The sequence below is a fragment of the Mirounga angustirostris genome, unplaced genomic scaffold (genome assembly GCF_029215605.1).
Source record: "Mirounga angustirostris isolate CCGP_5_RB_7025 unplaced genomic scaffold, mMirAng1.0.hap1 SCAF_5, whole genome shotgun sequence".
Taxonomy (NCBI): Eukaryota; Metazoa; Chordata; class Mammalia; order Carnivora; family Phocidae; genus Mirounga; species Mirounga angustirostris.
Genome location: NW_026991713.1, coordinates 51,841,047 through 51,863,264, shown reverse-complemented (window position 1 = coordinate 51,863,264; position 22,218 = coordinate 51,841,047). Strand labels below are relative to the sequence as shown.

Here is a 22,218-nt window from a genome sequence, read left to right as displayed (position 1 = left end):
TTTTTCTGTTCCTCTTTTTTTTTTTTTATTCCTTCCTATGTAATATCGAGATAAAAATGAAGGCTTGGGCAGTTGAAGAGCTGGAAGTTGCTGTAAATTATGATGCTATTTGTAAATGTATGGAAATAGAGAGAAACAAAATTTTCACCACATTGGCACCTGCTGCTGCTGTTTGTGAAATTCCTGTAGAAATGCATTTAATTTTTTTTGTCTGAAATGTCTTTAATTTGAACGAAAAGGTGCCTCAAAGGCTTAAGGTTTGTGAACACACTTCTCAATTTAATCTGAGCAAAAGATGATATTTTTTATATGTAAAGGCCTGAACTGAGTTTTTAATTTGTATACCAGTAGGCTCAGGAGGAAGTTTATTCTACAGGAATAAGTATGAATGCCAGGGTCCAGACTGGTCTCAGGCTCTTGCTGTGACCATGTCAAGTAGAACAGTAACACTTGACCCCTGCTCCGGGAAGCACACCGAGTTCTTGGGAAGGGCAGATGTTATAGAAGGTATCTGTCATATAGTTTTTGTTGTTCCAGAAGAGGTTTCAGGGAGTTTGCAAGGATCCATAAAATACAAGAGAACTAATATATTAAATGGAAGAAAGAAGGCAGAAAAGGGAGGTAGAGAGGAGTTAAGAAGTGTGCCCTAGCACTGTCCGGGATGCTCGGTTAACTGGCCGGCCTCAGGCTTCCCAAGAAGGTTTGTTTCCTCCCCTGGAGAGGGAAGTCTGCTCTGTGAAACATCTCACAGCAACCATGAAATGAAAAACATGTTTCTTCTCAGGAGAAGAGTAATTATTCCTCGTGTTAAGATAACATTTTCTCCCAAGGGTGCTCATAGTTAGGGAAGCTGTAATGATGTTAACCGCCTGACATTATGACCCTGGGAAGGTAGCTCAATGGCTCTAAACTTTTACTTCCTTTCTATAAAATGAAGAGATTGAACTAAAGGACCCGGGAAGTCCCTGCAGCTCTCAAGTCCAGTGATGTGCTCTCTTCCATCCGAATCAGTTTTTCTTCTAGAAAGCGAAACATTCTTTTTTCTTTCTCTCTCCTATTTCTTCTTACTGAACCTAGACACTCTCCTTCCTAGCCTCCTCTCCAACCCCCCTTTTGCTGTTGCCCACCCGGATAGTCTATCAGATGTCTTTCTCAGAGGGCTGCTTATCTATTTTCCCTACTTAAAAAAAAAAAAAAAGTGCTGAGCAGAAGAGCTGGTGACCCTGGAGTGTTGAGAGTCCGGGGAGGAAGGGGGTAGGCGGTGTGTCACCGGGGTGGGGAAGCACTGTCTGGAGCGGAGGTCGGCCAGGAAACAGGAAGCAGTTTTTATACTTCCTTCGCTTGCAGGGTGGTTGAGTATTCCGCTTGGAGGCTTGGCTTTTTGTGTAAACTATAGGCCACTAGGAGAACTGTCGCTGGTAGTGCCACTGAATGGCTAATTGTTTCTAATTGTATTCTTCTGTGTTCAGCCGACCACTAACTACAGCATCAGCTTAAAAACAGTGTTTAGGGAAATTGTTTGTGTCTAACATTCCAGCGTTTTCATGGCTGGAGGCAGCACGCCTCGGAGTGTCACCGTAAAGGCTCACGAGGGCACCTGCTTTAGTCAGCAGGTGGCACATCCCCTGTGAATTATGCACCGTTGACATATGGAGAATGGAGGCTGCCCAAGGAAGCACTAGACCCACTGTCCTCGCGATAGTTGCGCCTTACCTCCCCGAGACCTGATAAGAGGCAGTGTTCCTCGAGATGGGGGCTGCGATTGTTTGCTTCCGTGCGTTCCCTAGAGACTGTCGGAGCTTAATGGCTTCTGAATGTCAGTGATGCTTTCGTCTTTTAGTGTTGCTGGTCTAGGAAAGATAAGTTTGTTGTGGTAAGTAAGATATTTGAGCAGAGGTAATGCCTGATAAATCTTGAATTACAAGGCTTTCTTTCCCTCAAATGTCTTTTCTCCTACTTTTTGCGCTTCTGCAGTTTGGTACCTCTGCTGAGATTAACTGGAATCCCTTGTCCTTCTGTTTGAATAAAAAACAGAATGGCTGTCACCGTGCCAAAAGGTGCAGTAATTACTTTCTTTTTAACTGGAGACCTGGGTGATAGGGCTTTTTTTCACGGTTAAAAAAATGCTAGTTGGGTCTGTTGGATTTGGCTGTCAGCTCAACCAGTGACTTATCTTGGGAGTGTCTGTGCTGATCTGTAGTTAATACGATAAGCTACATACACAGAGGATGAAGCTCATGGTGTTCTCTAAAATCATAATTGGGATTTTATTTCAGAGTTTTACCTAGGTTTCATCAAATATGGCCTTTAACAGTAAAATGTGTGAACGGTCTTTGCTAAATCTTCAGTGTTGTCTGGTGTTTTCAGAGAGAAGGATGCATATAGCCCCTTCTCCCAATATGCCAAAAAAAGCGAAAGAATTCACTCCTTTGAGTGGAAAGCCCTTTCTAGCATATTAGCCTTTTTCTTGCCTAATATCTTAAACTTTGCTGAAAATAATTTAATGCTATTCTCTAGTGCAGTGTTGCCAGTGAGCCTGGATTCCATTGAATGGAATGACCCCACCTGGCTGTGATTTCTGGGCTTTTCTGTTTGCTTTTCTTAGGAAATGTATTATGGTGTTACCTTTCCTTGATGGCACTTCTTGACTCTTTCCTCATTTAACCTACTGCCTCCATTTCAGGCTTGTAAATCAGATCTCTGAGTGTATTAGAATTCTCTATAAAACAAGAGTAAGTGCACGTTAATAATAACTTGAGGGGAACTCCTCTGAATAAAGAACCTGAAATCCTGTGCATTTATAACCATGCCATCAATTCTGCAAATCTCTTGCCCTCTCAACTCCCTTTACTTGCATTCAAGTAAGAAAAAATTGAAGGTTGTCTTGTTGAAAAGATTCTCTGTGGGCATCAAAGTGAAGACCAGATAATTCTAGCAGTCCTTGAGACTGTCCTTTACACTATAAGGAAAGTACCTTTTTCTTTCTTTCTTTCTTTTTTTTTTGGAGAGAGTGAACACACGTGCGCGAGTGTTTGAGTAGGGGTGGGGAGATAGGGACAGAGAGAGAAAAAGAGAGACTCTCAAGCAGGCTCCCCACTCGGTGCAGAGCCTGACACAGGGCTTGATTTCACAACCCTGAGATCATGACCTGAGCTGAAATCAAGAGTCGGACTCTTAACCGACTGAGCCACCCAGGCGCCCCAGGAAAACACCTTCTGATAGTTCTTTAATTAAATAGAAAGAACATACTTGAGAATAACCGTACACAATATGACTTACATGACTTTCCAAGCAATTAAGTTAACGACCTATCTAAATAAAGTATATAATATAAATATGAATTAAAATGTTACTGCCTTTTATTCTAAGCCATCTCAAAGCATGTAGATTTGGCAATAGTTTGTTAGGTATGATGGCAGTCTTTTTTTTTCTTGTTCATTTCTTCTGCTTCCTGGTCAGATGCTATTGTTCTTTTCTAGCCCAAGTGGGGCCATGGTGATTTTGCTGGTTGGCCCAGCTGGCCTGGATCTTCAGAAGCCTTTTCCCCACTTTGCGATGCATGTCATAGTTCCTCACTAGCTGCTTCAGTGAACATCTTAATGAACCACTGTTGCCATCGCTGAAACTTGCCACGGAGCACTATTAGTGCACATTGCTGTTGCTTGTCTCTTCTCCTCTGAGCTTCTCCTCTCTCCTGCCCTCTGCACTGCTCCACACCGCCTTCCATCTGTCTCTTCTCTCGGTGCCATCTCCCAGCATGCACTCGTTCCATTGTTCATCATTGGTCATTGTTTTTAGCACAATGCCTGGCATATAAAAGTGCTCATTAGATAGACAGATATTTTTAATGAATGGATACATCCAAAAATTATTAGCTAACTTCCAGTAAAAGCATTAAAATTAAAAACAAGAAAAGGAGCCCTTCAAAGTAACTGGGTGGGAGGGGGTGAGTGGGGAGGATTATAGGTACCAGAAAATCTAGGCTAATTCTAGTTACTACAAATGAGTCCCAAATTTAACTCTGTGTTTCTTGGAAGGCTTCAGAAAAGGAAGCACAATGAGTTGTGCATCACTCATTGTCTGGTGGAAGGAAGCATGCCAGTGAACTAGGAGAAACTATTTTTTTCTTAGCACTCATTTCTGTATATATGGTTGTTCATTCAACAAAACAATTGATAGTCTAATGGTAATTTTAGCTGCAGAAAAATTCTTCTGTTAAAAAAAAATGTATTGGGCATCTCGTATGTTCAAGGCACTGTGCCAGGAACTCTTCCTACAAAGGTGAACAAGAAATAACGTAGTCTCTACCATCAAAGAAAAGTCTTATTTTTTTCCACTGAGTTAATAGTAATAATTAGCATTCACTGAGCTGTTAGCTATGTCTCAGGCCCCTGTCTAAATGTATTCATGCCTGTTAATTCTTAGAACATTTGTACTATTTCTCCATTTTATAGTTGCAGAAACTGAGGCACAGTGAGGTTAAATAATTTGTCCAAGATTCAGGACCCTGGGAGCACCTGGGTGGCTCAGTCGGTTAAGCATCTGCCTTTAGCTCAGATCATGATCTCAGGGTCTTGGGATCGAGCCCCGTATCAGGCTCCCTGCTCAGTGGGGAGTCTGCCTCTCCCTCTCCACTTCCCCCCGCCGCTTGTGTGCTCTCTCTGTCTCTGCCTCACTCTTTTTTCAAATAAATAAATAAATCTTTAAAAAAAAAAAAAAAAAGATTCAGTAGCCTGTAAGTGGTAAGAGTCAGGATTTGAACCCAAGTAAGGCTGACTGGCTCCCGAGGCCTCACTTTTAACAAGTATTCTGTATTGCTTCTCTAGGGGTATAAGAAAAGGAAGAAGAATGGGTTTATGGGGGCTGGAGGTGGGTAGAGATGATTGGTTTGGAATATGTTAAATTTGTGTTGCCTGAAAGTATTCAAAATAGAGATGCCCATTAGGCTGTGGGATATACAGATCTACAGTTGGGCAGAGAGATCTGAGCCAACATTTAAGTGATTTTTAGGTGTCCACAGCACATGGCTGTTATATGAGGTCATAGGGAGAAAGTCTATGAAATATATGAGATGAATACATTTTTTAAATCTACTCTCAGGAAAAAGGTCCAGGAGCATATATTAAATTATAGTTCAGTAAAGATAACACCATAGGGAGTTCATGTAATGTGGATAAAGATACTTAACCCTCTGACAATTGGAAGTATATGTCATGCATGTTACGTGCTAGGATTGAACTCAGCTAATAAGGAGGAATGAGCGGTAAGCTTTTGGTAGTAGCCAGCCGTGTGCTGGGGCATATGGTAGGTCAGGTCTCGCAGCTCTGTCCAGGAAGGTGCTGTTATCTCCCCCATTTTACAGTTGAGGAAACTGAGGCCCAGAAAATTAAGTAATGGGCTGAGGTTTGCCAGGGACGAGTGGTAGAGTTTCAAGCCAGCGCTTTGTGACTGCCCGGTGCTTCTGCCCCTGCCGCACAAGGCCGGCTGTAGGAGCAGCAGTGAGGGTGAGAGCTTTGCTGGGGAAGTGGATCTGGCTCTCCTCGCCATCATGCAGCGAGACATACAGTTGAAGGTTCATAGTTGCCTTTGATAGTGCTTGGAAGAAATAACCCAATCCGAAAAGCCGTTGGGGACTAGTGAGTGTTACCAGCATTCTGTCACTCTCATAAAAGAACCCTAGAAGAGCTACAGTAATGGAAGATGTGCTGTGGGGCAGGGCAGGAACCCAGGTTCGTGCTGGGTGAGCGAGCAGCAGAGAACCCCCAGCTCCTTCACCTGTCCCCCGGCTGCTGTCCTCCTCCACAAGCAGCAAGCACCATTTCCTAGGTAAGCTGCCTCTAGCCATCCCCTCCGCCCCCGACTGTGCCGTGATGTGGACAGGTCACTCATCCTCTCCTCAGTTATTCAGGCAGAAACGATGACTTCCTGGCAGAGCCCTCAGGAAGCCCCCCCACCCCAGCCCCAGGAAACAAAACAAACAGAACTCTTCCTATTCCCCTGTTTTGATATCCTCTTTCTGCCCACCCCTCCCCCACCAAGAAAGAGCAGAAATCAGGATTCAGCACTTTTACTTTTAACTCTTTATTGACTTTAATATTAATGGGTGATTCTTCTTGGGAGAGAAGAGCTTCTCTGTCTGTCTCTGTTCCTCTCTCTCCCTCTTCCCCTTTTGATCATTCCTGGTGTTCAGCTAAGTTCCTAATAGCCATCTTCTTATCAGTTCTTGTACTGTCCCACATCTCAGCTGAGTCAGCTTATAGACCCCACACCTTCCAAGTGTTACCATCATGGTTATTACTCTAGGGACGTCTAAATGTTGTAGGACATTGTCCCTGTGTAGTATGCACATGCTTGCTTTTGTGGGCTTTGTTGTTGTCTCTCCGTTAAAATCATCATTTATTTTCTCTTTTGAAAATGGTGCTTTCTGGAACGCTGTTCCTTTATCCTGACCAACCTATAAAAATTCTTCCTTTCAGTCTAGATCGCTTCCATGAGCCCTCGCCTGTATCTCAGCTTTCTTGCTTCTGCTTTGGGGAGGTATCTTGGGTCTGGCCCCCTGGGAGTGAGATGGAGATTTGAGTGCAGGTTGTTTATTGGGTGGAGCTTTGGGATAAGCACTTTTTCTGGAGGTTGTGCTGATCCCACAGTGAGCTATGGAGTTGGGATGACCGTGGGGAATAGAGGCAGAATCTTGGGTGAGGTGGCTCCCTTTAGTCAAGACAGGGACTGGGGAGGACCTGAGCTGTGAGCCATCCCAGCCAACAGCCCTGGCAGGAGTGAGCACTTCAGTTTCAGAGCAGAGATCTGGGCAGAATCCCAGCATCCTCTGCAACAGGTTTTCTGTCCAGTCACCACACCCTGATCTCTTCAGGCTCTGACGTCCATTTTGCAGAAAGCATCTTGGCAACGTAAGGAGCCTTTTCAACTAAAAATACTTCCTATCTTCTTTTGCCCTAAACTGCATCATGAACTGGAGATCTTTGTAATGAACAATAGAAATAAGCCAACATAATAATGGGGAATATCTGGTTTCCATTTTCTCCTTTACACTACCATTGTTACCATCCTTTGCCCTTAATTACCTCTGTTTGGATTCATGGAATAGCTCTTTTCCTCCCATCTTAAAACAAAATTATTTACATTTTTATTGCGATATGATTGACATACAATAGACTGCACATATTTAAAATGTACAATTTGATGAGTTCTGACATATGGGTATGCCTATGAAATCATTAAAATAGCGAACATTTCTACCACCATCTCCCCAAAATTTTGTCATGCCCCTTTGCTATTCTTCCTTGAGTCCCTTCCAGCCCACCACTCCAGGCAACCACTGATCTGCTTTGTGTCTCTAGTTTGTATTTTCTAGACTTTTATATAAATGGAATCACATAATCTTTTTTTTTTTTTTGAGGGAGAGTCTGGCTTCTTTCACTTGGCTTAGTTACTTTGGGATTCATCCATGTTGTTCTGTATATCAATGGATCAATGGTTTCCTTCTATTGTTGAGTAGTATTCCATTGTATAGATAGATACATCATAAGTTGTTTTTCCATTAACCTAGTTGATGGACATTTGAATTGTTTCCACTGTTGACTGCAGATATAGGTGCCATGAACATTTGTGTACAAGTCATTAGGTGGACATCCACTTTCACTCTCTTGAGTACTTAGCTGGATCACATGGTAGGTCTGGGCTTAACTTGATAAACTGCCAAACTGTCTCCCAAAGTGGTAGTACCATTTTACAATCTCACTAGTAGTTATACCATCCCCCACACTTGGTACTGTGGGTCTTTTTAAGTTTTAGTCAGTCTGGTAGTGTGTAGTGATATCTCATTATGGTTTTATTTTGCATTTCCTTAGCCTAAAGGTCACTAAAAGTTTTTTCTCTTTTTTTCTTTTAAAAGTTGTATATTTTTAGTTCCTACATTTAGGTCAGTGGCCCATTTTGAGTTAATTCAGTTTATAGTGTTCAGGAAGGGTTTAATTTTTTTATATGTGAATACCTATTGTTCCAGCACTGTTTGTGGAAAGGATCTTCCTTTACCCATTGAACATGTACAGCAAATCAGCTAACTATATATGTGTGGCTCTATTTCTGGACTCTTTTTTTCTCCTGATCTATATGTCTGTATGCTGATACCACACTTCAGATTACTGTAACTTTATAAGAAGTCTTAAAATTTCGTAGTATAAGAACTTCAACTTATTTTTTCCAAAATTGTTTTGGCAATTCTAGGTCCTTTCTGTTTTCCAATTAGTTTTAGAATGAGCTTATTGCACCAGCTGGAACCTCTAATTCTGTGTTAAACAGAGCAGTGAGAATGGCAAGAGGTCTTAATTTTAGGGAATAAGCATACAGTCTTTTACTGTTGGGTGTAGTAGTAGCTATAAATTAGTCATAGATGCCCTTCATCGGGATGAAGAAGTTTACTTCTGTTCCTAGTTTGCTGAGAGTTTTTATCATGAATGGATTTCAATACTGTCAGATGATTCCTCTTCTGCATCTATTAAGATGATTATATGTTTCAGGGCGCCTGGGTGGCTCAGTTGGTTAAGCGACTGCCTTCGGCTCGATCATGATCCTGGAGTCCCGGGATCGAGTCCCGCATCGGGCTCCCTGCTCGGCAGGGAGCCTGCTTCTCCCTCTGACCCTCCCCCCTCTCATGTGCTCTCTCTCTCTCATTCTCTCTGTCTCAAATAAATAAATAAAATCTTTAAAAAAAAAGAAAAAGATGATTATATGTTTCATTATATGTTTTTTCTACTTTATTCTATAGACATCACTTAAGCAGTATGAGGAATCATTTCAACTGAAAATACCACCTGGTTTCTTTTGCCCTAAATTTTTCCCAAAGAACACTTCTGGTCATGGTGTTAGTTATTCTCATAACAAAAACCATCACCAGCCCCTCGTTACCCTTAGGATAAGATTCATCTGCTTGGTAGGGAGGTCCGTGTCTCCCACAATCCATCTCTCTCTAAGGACGGCCCATTCCTGCCCTTCTTCTTGATCCAGTCTATATAGATCATTTCCCATGGCTGTGTTCTTATACGTAGGACACCTATCACACTGTGTGTTTTATTTTTTTCTAAATCTGTTTATACTTCATATTTCCCTTAAGATGATAGGCTCCTGAGGATACAAGGTATGTTGTGTGTATTTTCATATACCTGTAAGTGCCTCCACTTCCATAAGTACTCTTTAACTATGCCAGCTTCTGAGTGAGTGCTTTGTTTTGCCATTGGTTTTTAGGAAACATGGAGTCTTGGATCAGATGTTTTCATTTGAAAGGATAGAATGTATTTTAGAAATGTGTTGGATCACATACATGTAATTTTATGACTTTGAAGCAGTTTTTCGGTTTGCAAAGTACTTATAGTTACAATTTATTTTTCTGGCCATTACCAGAGTAATCCAATTATTCTTTGGGGGAGAAAAAGAAGAAAGGAATCCAAACTAACACACACACACACACGCACGTACGCACGCATGCACACACACACACACACACATACCTACCCTTCACCCTGATACTGATTGAACCTAATAGCTCTTGTTTTGAATTTCATAATTCTAGAAGAGTTAAACTTGAAAATGTATCTCTAAACAATGGGGCCTTTGTTATCCACCAAAAGGCAGTGATTGTGTTGAGCATTTTAACTGGTTATCAGACCTCAGGCTGCCGGTTTGAAGAGTGAACTTTGGCAATAGGAACTTGGCTCTCAGCACTGTTTTGCAGCTGGCTAGAATGTGAATAAACTTCCTATTGAAAGAGAGACATATCTTCTCAAAGGAGGAGAGGAATAAAGCCCTCAACCTACTAACCTTTCTCCTCTCTGTCTGCCTGCCCCAGCCTCTACTTACCTTTTTTGAAAGCATCTTCAAGTATTAGAGATGTTTTTAGATTCTCAAAAACTCAGAAAAGACCCAGACAGTTATTGCTCCCTTGTTATCCTCAATCTAGAGATTTATTCTTTGTAAAATCCCTGCATCAAGAGTATGGTTTTCTTTCTGACTTCTCCTTCGTTAAGGAATTGTGCAAATACTGCAGGCCTTTGTGCTCTGTGCAGCTCAGCTACTTCTCTTTGACTTTTATTAGGTTCCATCTCTGTTTCCTTGCAGGATAATGACTTTCATGTACACTGTATGCTTCCTTAGGTGGCCCCATGTCATCAGCTCGTGACATGCATGAGGCTCTCTCCCACAGTGCTACTTTGGGACAGCATCCTGTTAGTCTCAAAAAAGGTTTACTCCTTGCTGAATCCCTCTATGTGCTCCCTTTACCCCAGAGCCATTGTAACCAAAGTCTCTGAGTTTTCAAGTGAGGTGGTGATAAAAACTGTACAAACCTTCACATTCTATAGAATTTTTTGACATTCTATGAATGTAGCAGAAACATCTGAGACATGTTGGAAGCCTTGCCTGGGATTTATCATTTCAAACAGTGAGCCATTCTTGGATGTTCTCTTATACAGCGTTGTCTCCTCTAGAATGACCTACTGGCCTCTCCCGCATCCCCCACACCCCATTTCTGCATTAGAGGTCCTGCATCTGTGTTTTCTTACCCTTCCCTGCTTGTTGCTCTCATGGCACTTACCCTATTTATGACAGCTGTTTGATTGATGTGTTTTTAATTAGCTGAGCTCTTAGATGTCGGAGAGAAACCCATTCACATTCTTCTTTTTTTTTAAATCTCAGGTGTCTTATCCGAGTACCTGACATGTGGTAGGTATTTAATTCATGTTTCTGAATGGACCATTTCATACCATTTAGAACTATTGCCCCCACTTTGTATGCTGGGTTAAAATTATATTGCAGCAGGGGCGCCTGGCTGGTTCAGTCAGTGGAGCGTGCAACTCTTGGTCTCAGGATTGTGAGTTCAAGCCCCACACTGGGTGTAGAGATTACTTAAAAATAAAATCTTTAAAAAAATTTTTTAAAAATTTGTATGTTCCAGCAACCACAGCAGTGAACCTGTCTGGAAAACAGACTTTTGTTTATCAAGTCAGTATAGTATTCTAGCCCCAATTTTGGCAGATATTTTTAAGAGTGTTGTACATCTGATTTATAAAAGCAGATTAAACTTAGAAAGCTTCTCTCACCATTGCTCTTCATTTCATCGCATTTTGATTTATTTTTTAGCCTGACTTTCAGAATGTTTACATTGACAGTATGAAGATGAATTTTCTTAACTTCCAGACACTTTGGTTCCTGAGGCATCCTCCTAATTTTCTCATTTAAAGGTTCTTGCTGTTAGGGGAGGAGGGGTCTGTTTTTTGGACTTGGTAACTGATAAGCTTATGTAACCATTTATAGATTATTAACTTTTTACCTCTCAGAGAATATATCTTTACTCAGTGGATCCAGCATTTTTGTTTTATAAGTTATGTGTGGTTTAGCCAACTTTTCTATAGGTAATGGGGAATATGGAGGGAGGCAGCTGCTAACCTATCACTTGTGCTGAAAATGACTTGTTGGCCCAAATGTTTTAGCATCTTTATCATCTAGGACATGTGACAACTTTGGGGTTTGCGTCCTCTTGACTTTAAACACACTTTCTCCTGTCTCTCTTACACACACACACGAGTATGCTTCCTGTTGCCCTGGTAAACCAAAATTGGTGAATCAAGATGGAGAAATAAAACCCATACTCCTGAGCCTGCCTTCGGATTTCCAGATAAGAAAAAGAAGCATAATGCATTTGGAACACCAAGTGGAAGTTGGCCCCAGAGTGATCAACATAGGGGACCACAAACAATTTGTGTTACTTTAGGGATAGAAATGTATCAATGGAGCCTTGATAAAGAGCCCCAACATGGGATATTAGAGAATTGAGTAAAGCTCAAGTAAGTGTTCAACAGGGGAGGAGGATGGAGGGCAGGAAAAGGAGAATAAAGATGCTGTCATTTTTTTTTTTTAACAATTTGCATATATCATCTCATTTAATCTTTATAACAACCTTGATGGCAGGTATTCTTCCCATTTTACAGAAGAAAACCCCAGAGGCCAAGAGGATAAGTCAGACGGACCCCTAGTGCGTGGCAGGGGTGGGGTACAAACCTAGGTCTCTGTGGCTGCAAGGGCAGTATTCCCTCCATTACCCCCAGACTGCCTAAGGTTCATGGTTAGTGGCTGGTCATAGTGCGGTCACACCATCTCAGGAAGTGAAAGGAGGTCATTAGTGGTGTCTGCCACAGGGCTTAGGGGGACCAAGGGGGGCCACACACAGAGACTTTGACATCATACACTCTTTCTTTAAACTTCAGTTTCACCATCTTTGTAGAGAGGGAAAAGATGCCTTATCACTTTGTGAAGCCTTTGCCTTATTCTTATACAGGTCTTCATTTAAGTTTCTTGAGTTCATCTACACCCTTCATCTGGGAGAGGACAAGCTATAAAGTTAAAGGGAACTGTTCCTCCCAGACTTCCATCCCCATAGCTGCCATCCCAGCATTTATTAAAAATAATATGAACTCATGGGGCACCTGGGTGGCTCAGTTGGTTGGGCGACTGCCTTCGGCTCAGGTCATGATCCTGGAGTCCCGGGATCAAGTCCCGCATCGGGCTCCCTGCTCAGCGGGGAGCCTGCTTCTCCCTCTGACCCTCCCCCCTCTCATGTACTCTCTCTCTCTCTCTCATTCTCGCTCTCTCAAATAAATAAATAAATAAATCTTAAAAAAAATAATAATAATATGAACTCAGCTTATGTCAGCACTTCCAGCAGTGGTACTGCAGTTAATGGTGTGAATGCATTTGGGGACTCTTCATTGGCTTATTTCTGAGCCCAGTACTATCCCTGACCAATGTGTGCATATGTGAAAAAATTATTTTTTCTCATTGTCTAAATTTTTTTGTTTTATAAGACATTTCACTAATTCTTTTTTTTTTCTTTTAAGATTTTAAGTAATCTCTACACCCAACGTGGGGCTAGAATTTACAACCCCAAGATTAAGAGTCACATGCTCTGCTGGCTGAGCCCGCCAGGTGCCCCTTACTAATTCTTTTTAATATTTTGCACACATATTCTCTTGCTAACACAGGCCCCCACACACGTTGTTTGAATGTTCTAAAATATTTTGCAGAAATATTTTCTCCTGCCTTTTTTCATCAAACTGTGGTTTGACAGTAGCACCATATTAAATGGTTTCCCCCTGCCTCAAAAAGAAGAAGGGAGTTCTGTGTACCAGGAAGATGTCTTAAAGGGTCAGTATATTAGCGTCACGGGATATTTAACATTTTAGCATTTTGTTTACTTAATTATTTTTCCTGAAAAGCTTTTCTTGGCCTAGCAGTTTTTAGACTGATTTTCTTTTATCCCTTGCTCTATTTAGTTGAGATTTCCACCTCCCCCCATTTTCATTAAAAAGAAAAAGCAATACCCAGTGTTAGTAGAGGCAATTTGGTATAATGGAAAGATTTTCGAGCCCCACGGATGTAGGTTCAAACCTCAGCTCTGCTGCTGCCTAGTTTGTGGGGCACTGAGTAATTTATACCTTCTTGGAACACCCATAAAATTATGACAGTAACTACTTTCTTGGTGGTTTTAAGTAAGTGAGGTGATACGTGTCATGTCAATAAATGTTAGTACTTTTCCCTCCTTTTTCTTTCCCTTCTTTCTAAATATTTAATTTAGCTAGACTTAACACCCCATATCCAGCCCCGTGTAAAGGGCTAAATAAGTACCTAGTAAATTGAGTCAGTTAAAACGTAACTCTTAGAGAAACTCCATTAAGATATAAAATAAGAGCAGCTCATAGAAAAGGCGACAGTCCTGCTTATTGGGTTTTCTTTTTTTGAAGTGGTACCTGAAACTGAGTTGTCTTTGAAGTAAAATAATGAACTGCTTTATGGACCTCTGAGTTGGGGGGGTAAGAAAAAAAAAGAATACTAGCAAATGCATTTCTTTTGGTGACTATTAAATAAATGGATGCATTTATTTAAAATAATTTGAAGATGTACAGTTCTGATTATAAATCATTGCCCTAAAAGTACTTTTGATTTTCTGTTTAAAGAAGACAGAGGATGAGCTAAGATGTGGGGGCCTCTTTAAAAAGACGCCATCCAGAAGTGAGCATGTTGCTTTGGAGTTTGTTATGACTGAGCCACTGATTGTGTAATGTGACTTGGGCACGTTACTGAGGTCTGTTAGCTCCATTTGCATGACATAGAAATGATTCATACTCTTAGGCAACCTAAGTTTGTGAGAAATGGGAACCACTGAAAATGGTATGATATTTCGCAAACATATAATATGGTTTGAAAATTTTGATAATAGTGTTTAATTATAGGCCAGGAGATTAACCAGAAACCTCTCTTGAATACCAGAGAACTTCAGTTGTTGAAGTTCTTTATAAAATGTAGTATTCAACTAATCAGCAAATATTTGAGCGCCTACTATGTGGCAGGCAGTGTTCTTGGCTGAGGAGAGAATAGTGAACAAAATAGGCACCTGGCTGGCTCAGTCCATAGAGCATGTGACCTCTGATCTCAGGCTTGTAAGTGTGAGCCCCACATTGGGTGTAGAGATTCCTTAAAAATAAAATTTTAACTAAAAAAAAAAGAAAAAAATTGGGACACCTGGCTGGCTCATTTGGAAGAGCATGGAACTCCTGATCTTGGGGTTGTGAGTTCAAGCCCCATGTTAGGTGTAGAGATTATTTAAAAATTAAAAAAAAAAAAAAATAGACGTAATTCTGCCTTCACGGGGGCTCCAGAGGGAGGAAAGCAAATAATAAGTACATAAGTATGTAAATTATATGGTGTGTCAGATGGTGGTAAGTGCTATAGAGAAAAATGAAGCAGGAGGGTTGGTACATTTTTAGTTATGATAATCAGTAAAGATCTCACTAAGAAGGTAAAGTTGGGGCTGAGATATCAAGGAGGGGAGGAGGCAACCTTTTGGGACATCTGAGGGAGGAGCTTTCCAATAGAAGGAACAGCTAGTACAAAGGCTCTGAGGTCAAAGCATGCCTGGCAAGCTGGAGTAGAGACACAAGATGTAGAGTTGTAGAGAAAGAACGAACCCCTATGAAATGGTATGTTAGGACAGTGAATGAGACAGGTGTTAGCTTTAACCTATATGGTATAGATTTTGAGTAGAGAAGGGACATGGTTTTATTTTCTGTTTGAAATAATCACTTTGGCTTTGTGTTTATTTTATTTTATTTTTTAAGATTTTATTTATTTGAGAGAGAGCGAGTGAGAGAGAGCATGAGCAGGGGGAGGGGCAGAGGGAGAAGCAGACTCCCTACTGAGCAGGGAGCCCGGACAGGAACAGGAGGCTCCATCCCAGGACTCTGGGATCATGACCTGAGCCAAAGGTAGACGCTTAATCAACTGAGCCACCCAGGAGCCCCTGGCTTTGTGTTTAAAGTGGTCTGTATGGAGCAAGGTCTGGAGAAGGGGACACTTTCCTGCTTTAACAAAATACAGTTATAGTAAAAACTATTGTGTTTTGTTTTGTTTTGTTTTTTTGGTGCAGTGTCTTTCAGAATAGGTAAGCAATTTTTTTTCATTGCAGTGCCTTGTGATGATCAGTCTGAAACCCAGTTTTCATTAAGCATTTGTTTTTTTAAGTTTTTATATTAGCCCTGGAGATCATCATGGATGCGGCATAGGGAGAAGATATGAGAGCTGAGTCTGACTGACTGCGAGAATTCCTGGAAAGTTTTTTTAAAACACTAAATTTTACCAGCTTTTCAAATTCAGATTTACCATTTTTAAAAGTGCAAGAAAAAATAAAAGGAAATTGAAGGTCTTTGTTTATTAGGTTTGGTCAGTCAAGATTCCATGATTTATTTGTGGATTAAAAGAGCTTATTTTTTTAAGGTTTTTTTTTTTTTTTAAAGCTTAAGTTCTTTTTTTAAGCAGGATGTACATCCTTCGTGAACAGCAGTGACACAGCCATGTCAATTTCACAGGCATTTGCTGAATTTTCACTCTGTGTCATGCACTGTGCTTTATATGGAAGATATCCAGATGATTGAGATGTAGTTGCTGTCTTTGGAGCTCAGAATGCAGAAGAGACACATGCATGTTATTTTCAACCCACAGTGGCTTTACTATGGGTCCTCATAGAGATCCAAACGAAGGTTAATGGGAGTATCAGAGAGAGGTAGTATTCTAATTGGGAAGATCTCAGATGACAAATAAAAAAATACCATAGTGTGACTTTTGTAGATTTTCCTGGACCAAAAACACTAAGACATTTTTCACAATATAAATTGTCATTAAAAATTTGATCCATTATGTAAGATAGAAGTTCCATCAGATTTTTGAAGATACAGGTGCATAAATTGTTCAAGGAGTCCTCAGTGTCAGTCAAAACCAAGGCTTGAAAATTCAATTCTCACTGTCATGAACTCATTTAAAAAGAAGAAAAGGATAGCTCAAGATCATCAGGTGCTTGATAGCAGAGAAGCATATACAAGAGATACACTGAAAGAGAAGTGGGAAAATTACAAATAATTAAAACATGGATGTTTATAGTAGCTCTTAATTGCAGAAACTTGGAAGCAAAGATAGGTGAGTGGATAAGTTTTGGTACCTCCAGAGAATGGAACATTATTCAGCACTAAAAAGAGATGCATTCTATCAAGCCATAAAAAGACACGGAGGAAACTTAAATGCACATTTCTAAGTGAAGAAGCCAATCTGAAAAGACTGCATGCTATACGATTCCAACTATATGACATTCTGGAAAAGGCAAACTATGGAGACAGTGGAAAAGATCAGTGGTTGCCAGGGCTTAAGTTGGGAGAGGGATGAACAGGCTGAGCATAGGATTCCAGAGCAATGAGAACACTGTGTATGATTCTGTAATGGTGGATACGTGTCATTATTCATTTGTCCAGACCCACAGAATATACAGCACTAAGAGTGAACACAATTATAAACTATGGATTTTGGACGATTATGATATGTCACTGTAGGTTCATTGATTATAACAAATGTATCATTCTGGTGAGTGGTGTTGACAATGGGGGAAGCTATGCACATTTGGAGGTAGGAGGATATGGGAAATTTCCTGTACCTTCTGCTCAGTTTTGCTGTGAATCTAAAACTGCTCTAAAAAACCAGAGTCTTTAAAAAATTATTTCCTGATACAACAGAAATATAAAGGAGCTCCTACCAAGGTTATGGGTATGCTCCCTTAATTGATAGAATATAAGTTTGCCTTTTGAGGATCAGTAAGGGACAAAATTTCTTTGTTAACAGCTTTAATGTTTGTCCTTTTGTGACTGGTTTCTCTCATGTAGCATGATGCTTTCACAGTTCATCCATGTTGTAGTATGTACCAATACTCCATTCCTTTTTATTTCCAAATAATACTCCATTATGTTGGATACACAACATTTTACTTATCCATTCTTCGCTCGGTGGACACTGGGGTGGTTTTCCTTTTAGAGTATGGATAATGCTGCTATGAACATTTGAAGGTACAATATTTTGCCAGGTCATGTCATCGCTGAGGATTATGGACCAACAGGGTCCTACTTTGCTGGTCCTCACCATTACCCTCACTGGTCCAAGTGAGGAGCAGGTCATCAGGCAAATTGGCGCTGGACCTTCTTAGGCATCTTGCTCCTTGGCAAACTCAGTTTGTCAGTCCGCTGCTCAGGTTCAGGCCTGAGGCAGGAGACCGCCATGAACAGGAAAAAGTGCCCGCAGCTGGACCAGAGAGCCAGTACCTGTGCTAGTGATAGAACGTCCAGAAATACCTGCCCTTGGAGCGACGATGGAAAGGAGGAACCAGCGTCAGGGCCCCTGCAACCTGGCCCGGGGGGGGCCTGTATGTAACTCAGCTTTCCCGTCTGCTGTGTTCTAGGATACTTGGTGTCTGCAGTAACTTTTGTACAAAGTAGATGTGTGCTCACTCCTGCCCCCATCCCACCTCCAGTTTCATAATGAGAAAGAGAAACCATATGGGAACTGAGAGTGAGCATATGGGTGTGAGGAAAAACATACGGGCGGATGGAGACAGGGCTGCAGTACCCGTCTGCTTGTCTTTGTCTGCTGGCTTCCTAATGTGTTCTCCCCCTCATCAATTTTCCTGGAAGACTTACTTTTTTTTTTTTTTTGCCTATGCATGATTTAATCTTGAGTGAGCCATGATGTAAAAAATTTCCAGAAATGGTTCCTTGGTTGGAATTGCATCTCAGTCCACGTTGACTCAGTGGGCACTGAGTTGGGGATAATTTAATAAATGCTGTGGCCTCTGTGAACCCCCAAATGGACCAAGGGAACGCTGCCACCAGAAGAACAGAGAGCAGTCTCTGAGTACCTATGTGAAGTCTTTTGAGCCCGGTTCTTTTCTGGCTCCCAGTTTGTGCCCGGACAATGCGGGCAGTGAGTGTTCCCCAAATGTCACCAAGTTGGTTCAGAACAGGTGTGGCGGGGGATAAAGTGAGTGGCAGGTAAAACAGCTTGGCTCTCAGTGGTGTTCTTATGGCCCTTGGATTCCTCCTCTGAAACATTGGCGCTCTCCTTGCCGGGTCATCTGTGCTAGCCCCCTCCACGCCTGTGGAGCCTCAGCTCTTTGGCGCCATGCCTTGGCCTAATGCTCATCACTCCCCAGAAGCCTTAGGAATTGGAGCTGTCTCACAGGCAAGCTCTCAGTCCCCACTTGACTCCTAATTACGAAATTGTCTCTTAAGCGTCACAGGCCGGTTTTTATAGTGACCATTAACTACGATTGATTGTCCTCGTTGAATGACTTGACTTTTATGAGCAACTCCACCGAGTGTTTAATAAGGCGAAGTGGAGTCCAGAGGATATCATTTTAAAAATACTGTTTGTGAACAACGAAGATTAGCATTTAATTTGCTGTCCTTTGGTAATTGGGGTTTGCAAATAGGATGTTGGTTGGACAAATAGTGTTACTTTGGCTTACTTCGGCAGCCTGTATCTTAAGTTGTTTACCTGCTTTCTGCAATGGTCTCTTTAAAAAAAAAACAAAAACCTACAACTATGAATTTGAATCCTGTCCTAAAAATCGTACACCACACCTTACTACAGACCTTATCAACAGAATGCTAATTTTTTGTCATTTCTTATATGTAAGCTCCAGTTTCCCCTTCTCAGACTTCTTTTCTCTCTGTGTCAGATAGATTAATGGTATGTCTATTCATGAAACTATCCCATTTATCTAAAACATTTATTGAAGGTGGGTAATTGCTCGCTTGAATGTATACGAAATGTCTTGCCCCAGAAAGGTAATACAAACAAATGTATTATACTTTATATAGTCCGTCTTCCACTTTGTTGTCATTTACAGGATGGGATGTGTTTTTCATTACCAGACGATGGGGATTACTTTGCCACTTCAGTCAAAACATGACCCTAGCAAGATCCAGAATTTAATGTGGAGAATCTGTTTAATTTTATCTGTGCCAGAATGCCAGATACCATCTATCCTAATCCTATGGCCAGTTCCCCCCCCAAAAAAGTTACTGCATTTTTCCAGCAAAACAAGTTTCTGAAATTATCACTGGGAAAATGAATTCTGATTACCAAAATCTAATTTGCAATATACATAGTCCTTCAGGTACATAGCTTGTCCATAAATTGAGGGAGGACACCTGTATATTTAATTTTTTTCTAATTCAATAGTTAAGATTGGAGTATTTTACTATGTTCCTTAAAACAGTAGTGGAGCCTGATGGATCCTTTAAAGCTGGGATAGAAACTAAGGAAATTCAGTTCAGCTGGCATTTATCCTGAAGATTTAAATCCATGTCATTAGATTATCCACAGTTATTCTGTGAGGATTTGCTGATGTGTTTCTTTCCGTATTTGAAATTCCTACTTGTGTGGGTTTTTTTTTTTTTAATCTGTTTGGAGAGCCTTATTAGATTTATTAATAACTAACAGTATGTTTTTCTGATTATGATTCTTTTAAACAAGGCTTTCAGTTAATAATAATTACCTTTATTGATTACCTACTCTGTACTGGACATGAAATAGGGTATCATTTAACCCTTATAGCAACCTTTTAATATGCATTATTATCTCTTCTTTAAAGATTCTGGAACTAGTGTTCAGAGAGCTAAGAAAGTTCCTCAAAGGTCACAAAGCTAGTATCATGGCAGAGGCTGTATTTGAACCCAGCTCTTTGAGATATCAAAGCCCTGACATACAGGCTTTAATCACCATACTACATTCAGATGAATCCACCAGATTGATCTTTTAGAGGTTTTGAAACTTGCAAGTTCCTTACACTAACTATACCTTTAAAACAAGCAAACAACAAAAAAAACCCCTCCTGAGCCCTGATCTACATCCTTTGGCATTAAGCTGAAATGACCAAAAACAACCCGAAAAAACAAAAAATATCTGGAGGCCAGACTGACCCTCTTGCCTTTTTGTACAGTATTATGCATCTGCATCTTTGAGCAGCTGTTGAAAATTCTACATAGTACCTGCATGAGGGATCACTTTTTATTACACCTCATATTGTGAAAAATACCCTTGTGTTTTGGTCCATGAGTAGAATCAATTTAAGGTAACATTGATTGATAGGACAATGACACAAATACTGTAAAATCACCAACTGGACTAATGAAAGATTAAACATTAAAATTCTCACTTGTCCTTCCCACCAGCATCCCCTCAGGCCAGCATTCCTTTCTGGAGGTTCTGTGGGTTCTACATCCTTACTACTTCTCAGCCTCATACTTTCTTCTCTTTGCCCACCTCCACTGACTAGTTTTAGGCATCTTCTTGTCTCACCTCTACCTTGCCTTCCATTGAGTGGCTTCATTTGGTCTCCCTGCCCCACTCTGACTTCCCTCCAATTACTCTGCTCCCAGAGTGATCTCTTCATGTCACCTTCCTGATGAAAGTCCTCCTCTGGATCTCTGTTTTCCTTTCTTATCTCCCATAGCATCCAGTAACCTGTAGTAGGCTGAACGATGGTCCATCAAAGATAACCTTATTTCCAGAACCTATGAATGTTACCCCATATGATAAAAAAGGACTTTGCAGATGTGATTAAGTTAAGGATCTTGAAATGGGAACTTTATCCTCAATTATCCGGATGGGCTCAGTGCGATCACAAGGGTCCTTCTAAGAGGGAAGCAGGAAGGATAACAAGAGAGAAAGGTGACCATGTGATAGTAGAAACAGAGATGGGAGTGTGCTTGCAGTCCAGGGCCAAGGAATGCAGGCAGGTTGTAGAAACTGGAAGAGGCAAGGAAGGATTCTCCCCTAGACCCTCCAAAAGGAACTAGCTCTCCTGACACTGTGATGTTAGCCCCTAAAGACTTTTTCAGACTTCTGACCTCCTTCTAAACTTTAACAGATTAAACTTGTGTTGTTTTAAGCCACTGGGCTTGTGGTAATTTGTTACAGTAGCAATTGAAAACTTGTACAAACCTATTCTATAATCCTTGACTTTCTTTTCCACTGGACTTGTGCTTTCCAATATGGTGGCTGTTTAAATTTAACTTTAAAACCAGGTACAAAAATTAAGTATTTCAGTTCCTTAGTCACACCACATTTTAAGTGCTCAATAGCAACATGTAGCCAGTGGCTGCTCTATTGGACAGTGTAGGTCTAGAACATTTTCATAGTTGTAGCACGTCCTGTTGGACAGTGCTGCTTAGGATAAGAATGTGCCTGTGTACCTAAATTTGACTCCTACTCTTTTTTTTTTTTTTTAATATTTTATTTATTTATTTGACAGAGGGAGACATAGCGAGAGCAGGAACACAAGCAGGGGGAGTGGGAGAGGGAGAAGCAGGCTTCCCGCGGAGCAGCGAGCCTGATGTGGGGCTTGATCCTAGGACCCTGGGATCATGACCTGAGCCGAAGGCAGGCGCTTAACGACTGAGCCACCCAGGCACTCAACTCCTTCTCCTCTTAACCCCAATTCTGTCCCTCACTGCAAAGGGCTTTGGGTGGATCTGGAGCAGAGACTGGTCAGGCCCTGGAAGCAGACTCAGGCTGTATGGATAGGGGATTTAGAGCATAATCTACATGTGGGGCAGGCCCTGTGAGAAGGCATGCCCTTGCCCCCAGGACTTCTTACTAGCACAGGGATGCTACCTGCCCGAGTCTAAGGGTGTCCTCTTTGCACCTGTCAGAATGGATGGTAGATGCATAGCATTGTTGAATAAACAAATTTTTTGAAAACCAATTCCCTGTTTTGTGTGAATACCGGGATTTCACAGTGAATAAAACAACTTTCCTGTCCTCATGGAGCTTCCA

General features: G+C 41.1%; 1 protein-coding gene across 22 annotated transcripts in view; it reads left to right on the top strand.

Annotated features, from left to right (window-relative positions):
- The window catches only part of SRGAP1 (SLIT-ROBO Rho GTPase activating protein 1), a 316,037-nt gene that overhangs the window by 88,955 nt on the left and 204,864 nt on the right, over window positions 1–22,218 (top strand). Inside the window, exon 1 of one of the 22 annotated variants that reach the window (XM_064590955.1) lies at window positions 1,486–1,873. The exons of the other annotated variants lie outside the window; for them this stretch is intronic. The gene's annotated coding sequence lies outside the window, so the exon portion shown is untranslated. Of the gene's footprint in view, window positions 1–1,485; window positions 1,874–22,218 lie in introns of those variants that run through there. 22 annotated transcript variants of the gene reach the window in all.